The following is an 11,909-nucleotide window of genomic DNA, read 5'->3' on the forward strand; positions in this document are numbered from 1 at the left end:
GGAGGGTTATGTTGGTGACTAATCACCTTGCACCTGTCCTATTCAAACTTAAGAAGGAATCACTTATCGGTTAAGCCCTGGTGACCCTATCGTCACATGGCTAGAAGGAGCGATGCTCATTATTGTGACTTTTGGCTACTGTCACCTATTTGCTTGGACTGATAGTCCTGAATGGTTATTATGATCGTTGTTGATATTATATCATGATTTATTGTGTTTTCTTGTTGGGCTTTGGCTCACGGGTGCTACGTGGTGCAGGTAAAGGCAAGAGGAAGCTGGACCATCCTTGAGTTGGAGAGCTCAGGTGATGACGTGTACATATGCAGCTGCTCGTCCGCCACGGCCAAGGTTTAAAGTGGAACTAGGGTTGAACCCTGTTTTGCCGCTTAGAACGGCCTGTTGTAAATGTTTTCTGTAATAGACTCTGAAAATTTATTTTCGGGATCCCAATGTATATGTTAAACGTTCTAGTGAAACGTTACATCTTAACCAAAGTTTTTAATCCCTAAACCGCTAATCATACTTAGTTCACGATTTTGGCCAAATGACTCGATTAGCGAGTTTAGCACTGTTTACAAGGCACACCGTAACGGTCCCTAGAGTTTGGGGCGTTACATTTTTGGCGCCGTTGCCGGGGACTGAAAATAATTATCAATATCAGTCTAATTAATTTTTATTCTAATTTGATTTTAATTTCTCTTGTTTCTAATCTGTTTAGTTGCTTAATTTGTCTATCTCAGGTGAATTTTGGTATATGCGTGGCAGAAAAGGAAAAGACACACTTGTTCCTCTTAATCCTAAGATTGAAAAGTCTTGTAAGCAAATCAGAAAGAACAAGAGGGAGGCCCAGAAATCTGTGAAGATGGCACATAATGAAGGGGATGGCAGGAATGTTCTAATTCCTGGAGTTGTACAAGGGGGTCAGTCTCAGAATAATGCTGAGAGGAGCCTGAGAGATTATGTACTGCCCACTCTGATGGGAGTACAAAATAGTATACGCCCACCAGCTGTAGAGGCCAACAACTTTGAAATCAAGCCCTCTATTCTACAAATGGTGCAGTCCTCTGTGCAATTCAATGGGTTGGCTTCTGAAGATCCTCACACCCATTTGTCCAATGTTATGGAGTTGTGTGGAACCTTCAGATATAATGGGGTGAGTGATGATGCAATCAAACTTAGGCTTTTCCCATTTTCTCTGAGGGACAGAGCTAAAAGTTGGCTGAACTCGCTGCAGCCAAACTCTATTGTCACCTGGCAAGATCTAGCTCAGAAATTTTTGTCTAAATTCTTCCCTCCGTCCAATCTGCTAAATTGAGGGGAGAGATCAATAACTTTTGCCAGAATGACGGAGAGTCATTGTATGAAGCTTGGGAACGGTTTAAGGAACTCCTGAGAAGATGTCCTCATCATGGCATTGAACAGTGGATGCTAGTACAAAATTTCTACAATGGTTTATGTCCTACAACCAGAACCATTATTGATGCTGCAGCGGGTGGTACGTTTATGAGTAAGAGTGCAACTGGTGCTTATGAGCTGCTGGAGGACATGGCCACCAATAATCATCAGTGGTCTGAGGAAAGATCATCAGGAGTCAGAAAGGTGGCTGGGTGCATGAGCTGGATGCAATCACTGCTCTAACAACACAAGTAGCCTCTCTGACAAAGCAGTTACAACAGAGCATTGTATCTGCTAATGCGGTTCAAATGGCAGCCAGGTGTGAAATCTGTGGTGGTCCTCACTTTTTTTATCAGTGTCCTACCAATATTAATAATAACATTCCGATGGATCAAGCTCAGGTTCAAGCGGTGGGAAACTTTCAGAGGCCAGTAAATAATCCATTCGCCAATACTTACAATCCTGGGTGGCGAAATCATCCTAATTTTTCTTGGAGGAATAATCAGGGCCAGCAACCTCAGTTTCAGGGGCAATTTCAGAATCATATGCCTCAGCCACCAATGCATCAAGACTCTTCATCACAACAGCCTAGGCCTCAACAGTCGATGAATCAAGCTCCACCTGAAAGGCCTAATGAATTACAAGCTGCATTATTGACTCTCACCAACACTCAAACACAGTTTATGACAGAAACTCGCTCTTCCATCAGGAATCTTGAGATGCAAGTTGGACAATTGGAAAATATGTTACAAAGTAGGCCTCAAGGAAATTTGCCAAGTAATACAGAGGTGAATCCTAAAGAGCAGTGCAATGCAATCTCCTTGAGGAGTGGGAAGAAGTTGGAAGAGCCAGTCAAGAAGTCTATACCTGCACCAAAAGTTGAAGTTGAGAACGAGGGTAAGGTAGAAGAAGAGGTTATTGAAGACCTTGAGAAGAATCAGTCACCAGTGAGTTATGAGCACCACATCAAGATTCCATATCCTCAGCGACTTCAAAAGAAGACACTTGACAAACAATTTTCGAAGTTTCTAGATATTTTTCGAAAACTTCACATTAACATACCTTTTTGCCGAGGCACTTGAACAAATGCCGAGTTATGTGAAGTTTATGAAGGAAATACTGTCCAAGAAGAGGAAGATGGAGGACTATGAGACAGTGGCACTCACTGAAGAGTGCATTGCCATTCTGCAAAGGAAGCTTCCTCAGAAACTGAGAGATCCTGGGAGTTTCACAATACCCTGCACTATTGGGAATTTTGAGATCATGGATGCTCTATGTGATTTGGGGGCGAGCATTAATCTAATGCCACTTTCTGTGTTCAAAAGATTGAAGCTTGGGGAAGCAAGACCTACAACAGTGACTCTTCAGTTGGCAGACAGATCAATAGCACATCCTCGGGGTATTATTGAAGATGTTTTGGTAAAAGTGGACAAGTTCATCTTCCCAGCAAACTTTATTGTACTTAATATGGAGGAGGATGCCAATGTCCCAATCATTCTTGGAAGACCATTCTTAGCCACAGGACGAGCTTTAATTGACGTACAAAAGGGGGAGTTAAGGTTGCGAGTCCAAAATGAGGAAATAAGTTTTAATGTTTTTGCAGCAACTACAATTCCTACCTGTTGTAGAGTTGATGTGGTGAATGATGGTCAAGATTCAATTGGTAAGAAGAAGAAAAAGGCCAAAGAACGATTTCGAACAGTTCGACGTCGTATGAAAAGATTATTGTGTGGCAAGTTTGAAGGTTTCGATGACATTGGGGATAATTTCAACAATCTCAACAGTGGAAGGGAATTCTCCTCGGATGACACGATGGCTCTCAAGGATGCAAGGGGTGGACTTGAGCCCCCACCGCCACCTCATCCGCAGTACTGATGTGGTGTCAGGTAAGTTCTCTTCCTTTGTTCTTTTCTTTATCACATTGGGGACAATGTGTATCTTAAGTTTGGGGGGGAGCTTATTTTGCTTTATTTTTGTTTTGTGCGTTGTTTAGTTTATCTTTTAGTCTGTTGTGTTATTTTCTGTGTTGTTTAGTGTAACTGTTAAGCCATCATTCATGTCTGTTGTTGCTTTATTTTTGCTCGTGAAAAGGAAATTGAATTCAACTGTGTGCTTGGTTCAATTGTTTTAGAGTTTAATTTAAAGGTTTTGCGGGAAATTTTTAATATGTTTTGAAAATGCAACATTTTGGATTTTATTATATATGTTTGACTAGGGTTGGTGGTATGACAATTTGAATTTGATAGAACTTGCATTATTTGGCCTTTGAGGCGAAATCCTTGATGACATGTGTTTTGAAAAGTGATTTAGGCAATTTTATTGGATCGTTTGAGCCTTTCCAGCTAACCCATAAAAATTGATCCTTAGTTACCCTTTTTGAGCCTTAAACTTTGGTTTTTGTTCTTGATTATACTATTTGAGACTAAATTTCATAACTTCATTATTTTTTTTATTTTTCCTTTGTTATCATAAGCATATAATTTGTGGGAAAGAAGAATGGAAAATAGTGAGGTGTTGGTATGATTTGAATGTAGTATGATTGTACAAGAAAAAAAGAGAGAGAGAGAAGTTTTTGGAGATTAAAAAAAAAAAAAAACAAATCACTTTGTCACACTCCTTGATTTTATTTATATAGAAAATATTAAGTTTGGGGGAGTGTGATTTAAAAAAAAAAGATATAAAAAGAAAAGAAGAAAATGATGAAAGTGTTGTAATATCTCTCTCTCTAATTGTATAAAAGGGTGATTTTTGGTGTGGTGAAGAGAAACTTGGCCGGTTTCAAGGTTTTTATGCTTATGGTAACGAGTGAGCCTAAATGACAATTTCATCTACCCTTGCCTAAGCCTAACGCTATAACTTGTGAAAGTCCTTTTGATTTCAAAACACGAGTTATTGGCATTAGTGGAGAAGGTCAAGTAATGCAAGCATATTGAAAAATTGGTTTGTGGAATTGTCTGGAATGAGTTGAGCACATATGATAGAGTTCAAGTGTTGTAGTCATTTTCGTGATATATTATTGATTTCCCTAATTGAACTTTACAAATTGGACTTTAAGGCAATTGAGCTGAAATTCTGGTTATTAATATTGCAATTGAGATTTTATGAGTTTTGGCAAAGCAGTGTAGATGGTAATGATGGTTTAGCTTGTTCGTTTTGTGTTTGTTTCTTTTTGTTAGTTTAACTTGGTCTTTACTCGAGGGCGAGTAAAGTTTAAGTTTGGGGGAGTTTGTTAGGTTCATTTTAGGTTTGTTTTAGAGATCGTTTTAAGTTGTGTTTTTAGTTATTTAGGATTGTTTAGCGCAGATTTATGCTTGTTTTCTTTTTGTTTCAGGTTTTAATGGTCAATTACATAATATGGAGTGAAATGAGAAGAAACATGTTAAATATGATAAATACGATGGATTTTGTGTTGATTGTGGAGTTTCATGACATTATGTGTGGAAAATACTACATTGAAGATGCTCAACACATGCCATTTATGCTCTATAACGCAAGTTTGAAACTTCAAGCCGCATTTTTACCATGATGTATTCACTTTCTGGAAACAATTCTTGAAATAGAAGTTGTATATATTTCTCTTAGCTTTCCATATCTTTTTGAATCATTCAATTCGGAGTTATATCGAAGGAGTTATGATCAAATTATGATGAGTTGACGCTGCAGGCTGTTCGAACCGAGTTTTGTCGATTCTGACTTTAGCGCTACAGCGCCATAATAAGAGCGCTACAACGCTAGTGCACCAGATTTTGAGGTATTTTGCCACTGTTAATAGCGCTATAGCGCTCCAGAAGTAGCGCTACAGCGCTAGAGACGCGATTTTCACATATTTGATCATTTTTTGATGGGCAATTTGGTCCATTCACTTGGGGGATTTGGTAGGGATTTTTGGAGAAACATAGGTGCGACTGAAGGAGGTCTGAAGGGGGGTTCGACGGCTGGGAGTGAGAGGACCATCTTGGAGGATTCATCCCTGAGTTTTTCATCTTTTTCTTTAAATTTTATGTTTGTAATTGAATTATCTTTTTGCTAGAATGAATATTATGGGCTAATTTCTTTTTTAGGGATTTTATGTGAATCTTTTGGAAACCCTTGTTATGGTTTAATGCAAAATTGATGTTCTTCTTCATCTCTTTCAATTCCTTGCAATCTGTGTTATTTGTGCGATTATTGATTGATCACCTCTAATTGCTATTTCATGAATCAAATTGAAATCTGAAAAGTGAAATTTGATATGCTTTGATTGTTTGGATGCAAATTTAATTTAGAACGAAAGTATCTAGATTATTTGCCTATTTTTCTGAGTTGCGTGGTTAATGCCTTCTACATGATTCAACTTACCATAGAAATATAGGAAGTTGTCATTTAGATTGAATTTTATAAATCTTGACTAGATTATGAATTGTTTTTGCAACTTATTCTTGAATAGGGAGAAGGGGATATAAATTATTGCATTAGGAAATAAAAGGGTGGAAAATAGAGGATCATAATTGTCCTAATTTCATTTTCTCTATTATTTTCTGTTTAAATTTTCATTGTGCTTCTTAGTATTTTTTTCGTTGTTTGAAATCTCTGAAATCGTTCAATCAAATAGAATTAAAAAGATTGGTTGATTGGTAATTGATAAATCAGTCCTTGAGGACGATGCTTGGTTTTTACCATTTTATTACGAATTGCGACTGTGTGCACTTGCATAGCAAAAATATCGCAACAGACGTGTTGATTCATAGCTGAGGTGAGGTTTATAAATTATGTTTTTGGTTGGTTTTCTTTATAGTTTTGGTTGTTTATAAGTTTGAAAGCTTGGTTATGGGATTTGGGTTTTGGTAGTGTTTTGAGTGTTTTAAAGCCTTATTTTTACTGCTGGTTTGTTGATAATGTTGTATTGGGTTTTAGTTTTGATTTTGGGATTTTTTGGAATTGTTTTCTGGTGAGTTTTGAGCTGAAGAAAACAGGGGTGCTGGGTTCGCAGGGTTATGTCGAGATTGTGTTCTTGGGTGCCGCGACCTGTGCGAACCCCAGGGCCTAGGAGGGGCTCTGTCTTGACAGTGCGCCGCGACCCTCGAGGGCAAGTCGCGGCCGCCCCTGGCACCCAGACAGGGGGCTTTCTGTCTAGGAGGCGCGTCGTGGCCCTTGGGGGCAGGTCGCGACCCACCTAGTTCTTTTTAGCCAACATAGGTTTTATGGTCGGGGTTTCAAACCTTAAGTCTTGGGATCGAATCTACTACCCGGTTTGGTAGAGTTCAAGGTCCCGGGGTCTAGGACTTGGTACGGAAGCCTTTAATTGCTCATTATTGATGGGATTTCATATTTGGTTATGATTAGGTTACCGCTAAGGGCTCAAGGTCAGGATCATGCTCAAGGGTCGTTCTTAATTTATTTTACGCTCCAACCTGAGGTAATAAAACTGCACTCATTATGTGATATACATGACTATTAATGAAGCATGTTGAGTGCTCTATATATGGATATCTATTGTATTATGAATGCTCAGATGCATTATTTACTTGAGAAAGGCATTGACTTATCAGTCAAGGATGGCAATAGTTATAACGACCCAAATTTGCTAATAAGGCTTGGGGCCTTGATTAGCGTGCCTGGAGGGCAATAAGTGAATTATTGTTATAATATGAGAATTTATGTGAATATGTAATTAGTGATGCATGTTTAGGTGAATTAAATATGCATGTGGTCCCCGTCTGGCTATTAGAGGCATGATTGAAATTTTAGCCCATTGAGGACATAAATGTGATAATTGTGATATATCTGCGATATATCTGTGTTGCATGATCCAAGACAGTCCTAGGGAGCGGCTAGTTAGAAAGTCACAATGGGGTCAAAAATCCGACTTGGGGAGAGTCAAGGGGTATTTTGGGTATTAGACATCTTATGGGGTTATCGAGTTACAGAAGTAAATATTTGGAGATATATTCGAGGTTAGAATGCCTAGGAAGGAATATTGGGGAAATTTACCATTTTTCCCTTTTTGGCACCCCGAGCCCTGAGGTAACCTCTTAGACTTAAGTAAAATAAAACAAAATATAGGAAACCCCCAGATTTCTCTAAACCGAACCTATCTCTTCCTTCACCTTTCTTTTGAAGATTTTCTCTCCATTGGAAGCTTGGGAGAACTCTTGGTGAAATCAACCAAAGACTAAGAAGTGGAGTTGGGATTTTGGGAGCTAGTGGCTTAGAGCTTAGGGAATTAATCCAGGGATCTAACTCAGTTCAAGGTAAGCTTTAATCTTAGTAAATTGTACAGAATAACTGTTGGTATTTTCAGAGTTTTCATGTGAGTAAGTGGTGAATTGCTCTTGAGTGTTTGGTTGAGCTTTGAGGCTAGTTTCTATTAGGTTTTGATGCTAAGGCTGTGTTAGAATTTCTGTGATGAATGTTTGGATTATTAGGCTGACTTTTATGGATAATTAGCTTGGTTTCAGGAGAGAAAATGGAGGAATTTTCTAGGTTCGAAGGGTCGGGTCGCGGCCCTGTTCTTTCTGAGTCACGCCCCTTTAGAACAATGGTGCAACCTGATAAAAGGGGCGCGCCGCAGCGCCCTATAGTAGGGCCGCGGCGCATGTTGGCAGAAAAGAGGTTAAGCCTCTGGTTAAGCTTAGGGCCGCGACATGGGATCTTAGGGTCGCGGCGCTCAGTGCATTTTTGGGTTTTTAAGAGGTTTTAGGCTCGGGAATTCAATAGTTAAGGCTCGGGATGGATTCTATCACCCGGATTGACAGAATTCAACGTTCTAGAGATTAGAATTATGACCCAAAGCTATTTAATGGATTAGAACTTGATGGGTGGAAATTTTTAATGCGTTGTGACTAGGGTTTTGGTGAGGCTCGGACTAGGGAACTGTGCTCGGGACATCGGTGCTTAGAAATCTCGGGACACAGGTAAGAAAACTATTGTTCCCATAGAGCTTGTGTTGCAGGGCTCGACCCTATATAACTGTGTTGCAGGGCGTGGCCCTTTGATTGCATTTATATGTGTTTAAATATCTGTTTAGTTATATTATGTGTGTATATAAATGATGGAGCGGCGATGTCCGCAAACGGCAAAGGCCGGGAACGGCGAAGGCTGAGAACGGCAAGGGGCCGGGAGCATCGTTTAGCACACGGAGTGCGAGTTGCCAGGGTGAGACCCCAAGGGATACCTGGGATATCCTTACGGTATAGACCGTGTACCCAGGGCCTGGTAAAGCGCCTAGGACGGCATGGCCGTATGTGTATAGCCTAATGAAGGCTTGATTTTATGTGAAGTGTTTGATGTGCATATATTATCTGCTTGTGAGGGTTTTCGTGCTGGGCTTCGGCTCATGGGTGCTCTATGGTGCAGGTAAAGGCAAGGGGAAATTTGATCAGCCTTGAGTATGGTGAGTGTGACGAGCAGCGCGTACATGTCTGGTCTACCTGGCTACCACAACCAGGGGTGCTTTTGGGGGATGATTGTACTAAACTTAAATTTTGTTGTTTAGTCGACTCTGGTTATATTTTGATTTGTACATATTTCTAAACAATGTTTTTGGGATCCCAAATGTTAAACGTTTTATAATTTTTCAATGAAAGGTTTATTATCAAGTTTATGACTCTGATTACGATTTAATTACACTTTTGTCCTAAAACCCTCGATTAGCAAGTTAATTGCACATTTTAAACTCACTCAGTAACAGCTCTAAGGCAGTAGGGCGTTACAACTTGGTATCAAAGCGAGCCAAGGTTTATGGTTTCTGGAGAATGACCGAACATGTACGCTCGCTGTCAGTTGCAAGCTCGACTCAAGGATGGTTGGTAATAATTGAATTGTATGTTTGATTATATGCTTAAATGCCCTGTTTGCCTGTTTTTTCCATGTAGAGCATGATGAATGATTTAATGTATGCATGATGTCAAGGCATGGCCTGTTGTGTGCAATATGCTATCTATGTGTTATGTGGATTGCTGCTTATGGTTGACTGATGTGATTGGGATGTGGTTTTGGATGTTTTTGTCATGCCTGATGAGCGGCGTCATTGATTGCAAGCATATTTTTTGAGATGCCTCATCAATCATCTAGACTCCGCAGCATTCGGGCCAAGGATGATAAACAGGGTCAGGACCCTCCACCTGCCCCACAGAATTGGCAACAGATGTTTGCCGAAATGGAAGCAAGACTGCAACGAACAGAGGAAGAACTCCGCCAGTTGAGGCAGCAGGCCCCTCCACAGGTCACTGGGTTGCCAATTCAGCGGGTTATGGCGCCAGCGCCAGTCCAACCTGTTGTGGAGAACAAGTGGGAACCTCTGTGTGAGAGGTTCAGAAAGCAGCATCCTCCCACCGTAGAAAACTAAGTCGCTTGACTAGTTCTATGGCTAGTTACTCGGTTTTAGGGCGAAAAGCCCAAGGTGACTTTATGGTCACATGGCTAGGGAAAAGGACCCCAGGATGACCCTATGGTAATCTATTCAGGGCAAAGGACCCCAGGGTGACTATATGGTCATCTATTTAGGGCAAAGAAACCCAGGTTGACTCTATGGTCATCTAATTAGGGCTGCGAGCCCTAGAGTGATTCTATAATCATTTACTTGTACTTGTATGCATGCATTAATAAGTTTTCTTGCTGAGTCTTGGCTCACAGGTGCTATGTGGTGCATGTAAAGGAATAGAAAAGCTTACCCATCCATGAGTGGAGAGCTTAGGTGGCGACGTGTACATATGCGATCGCTTGACCACCACGGTCAAGGTTTCTCAGAGGAACTAGGGTTAAACCCTATTTTTGTCGCTTAGGTCGGCGAATTGTAACTTTTGATTTGTAATGACCATTTTGAAACTGTAAACAACTTTGTAAAAATTATTATGGGATCCAATGTACAGTTTAACGTTTTTAATAAAATATTCATTCCTTTTGACAAAGATTTTAATCTTGACCCATTAATTACATTTAGATGCACGTTTATGGCCTAAAAACCCGTTTAGCGAGTTAAGCACTATTTAAAATACACAGTGTGACGGTCTTGGCTAACCAAGGCATTGCAACCCTCGATCACGATCCCGGTTCCAAGCCTCTAGCGATAACCTAGTCACAATCAATTAGAGAATCCTGTCAACAACGAGTGAATAAAGGCTTCTAGACCAAGTCCTAGCCTCCGGGACGTCGAATTCTACTAAACCGGGTAGTGGGATTGATCCCGAGCCCTTAGGTTTGCGTTCCTGCACTCAAAATCTTCCTGGGGCTCAAAAGCCCTTCAAGCATTGCGGCCCAAGGCAAAAGAGCCGCGACCCTCCCCAAGTTAGAGAGCCCAAGGGCTCTCCTCTGGACCACACGCTCCACGACGCACCCTTACAAGCGTCGTGACTCAAAAAATGAATTTCAGCGCCTGCTTCTCACTACGTTCATGAGAGCCGCGACGCCCCAAGAATAGGGTCACGACTCGACATGAAAACCCATAATTTTCCCTCGTTTCTTCAAGCCAAATCTCACCAAAAACCTATCTAAACATACCTAAATCCCAAATGTAAAGTTCCCAATCAACTCAGTACCTCAATACCTGTAACGCCCTGGTTACCCCAGAACAGTTACAGTGAACGGTGAACCGGAAATTTGACCCGTTACCCGAGTCCTTTGGTTAAAAACGTGCTCTAAATGTGATAAACAGGTTAAGGTGGAAAACTAATAAAAAGGAATGGATATCTTTCATACAAACTACTCTGCAGAGCTAATCAAAACATTTACAAGTTGTTCTCAGTACAAAATGGTCATTACTGTTTCAAATTTACAATCCCGCCAACCTAAGCAGCAAAAATAGGGTAAGCCCCCTAGTTTCTCTGAGAACTCCTTGGCCGTGGTGGTCAAGCAGCCACATATGTACACATCACCACCTAAGCTCTCCACTCAAGGCTGGGTGAGCTTTCCTTTCCCTTTACCTGCACCACATAACACCCATGAGCCAAGGCTCAGCAAGAAGACACAATATAGCATGATATAATATCAACAATGATCGTAATAATCATCCAGAACTATCAGTCCAAAACAGATAGGTGACAGTCGCAAAAGTCACAAAAGTGGGTACAGCCCCCTTTAGCCATGTGACGATAGGATCACCAGGGCTTATCTGATAAGTGAGCCTTTCATAAGTTTGACCAGGATAGGTGTATGGTGAATAGTCACCAACATAACCCTCCTCATGACCATAGAGTCATAACCCTGGAACATCGTTCCCTAGCCATGTGACAACAGTCACCGGGGCCTTATGCCCTGGCTCTGTGTAACTAGTCTTAGACTAGCCAAGCGCTTATAAGTTCATCGACCTTAGTGTCGGTCCAGTGTTAATTCCTTAGAGCCATTCAACATTGATATCGATTAGATCTAATCTTCATTCGGCCCTGCGTTCAGGACGCTCATGCCATTTCTGACTCTTAGGTCAGTGTCCCTGACTAGTCAGTGCCATATACAAGTAATCAACATTCACTAGCATTTAATATGCAATCCATGTCCACATTGTCAATCAACATGCCTCTATAGCAAATACGCATGTCATA

General features: G+C 40.8%; 1 non-coding gene across 1 annotated transcript; it reads right to left on the reverse strand.

Annotated features, from left to right (window-relative positions):
• Positions 1-1,308: 1,308 nt before the first annotated feature.
• On the reverse strand, positions 1,309-1,415 carry LOC133793096 (small nucleolar RNA R71). The gene has a single exon (XR_009874556.1). It is a non-coding gene; the product is annotated as a small nucleolar RNA R71 (small nucleolar RNA).
• Between the last annotated feature and the right edge of the window lie 10,494 nt (positions 1,416-11,909).

The sequence above is a fragment of the Humulus lupulus genome, chromosome 7 (genome assembly GCF_963169125.1).
Source record: "Humulus lupulus chromosome 7, drHumLupu1.1, whole genome shotgun sequence".
Lineage (NCBI taxonomy): Eukaryota > Viridiplantae > Streptophyta > Magnoliopsida > Rosales > Cannabaceae > Humulus > Humulus lupulus.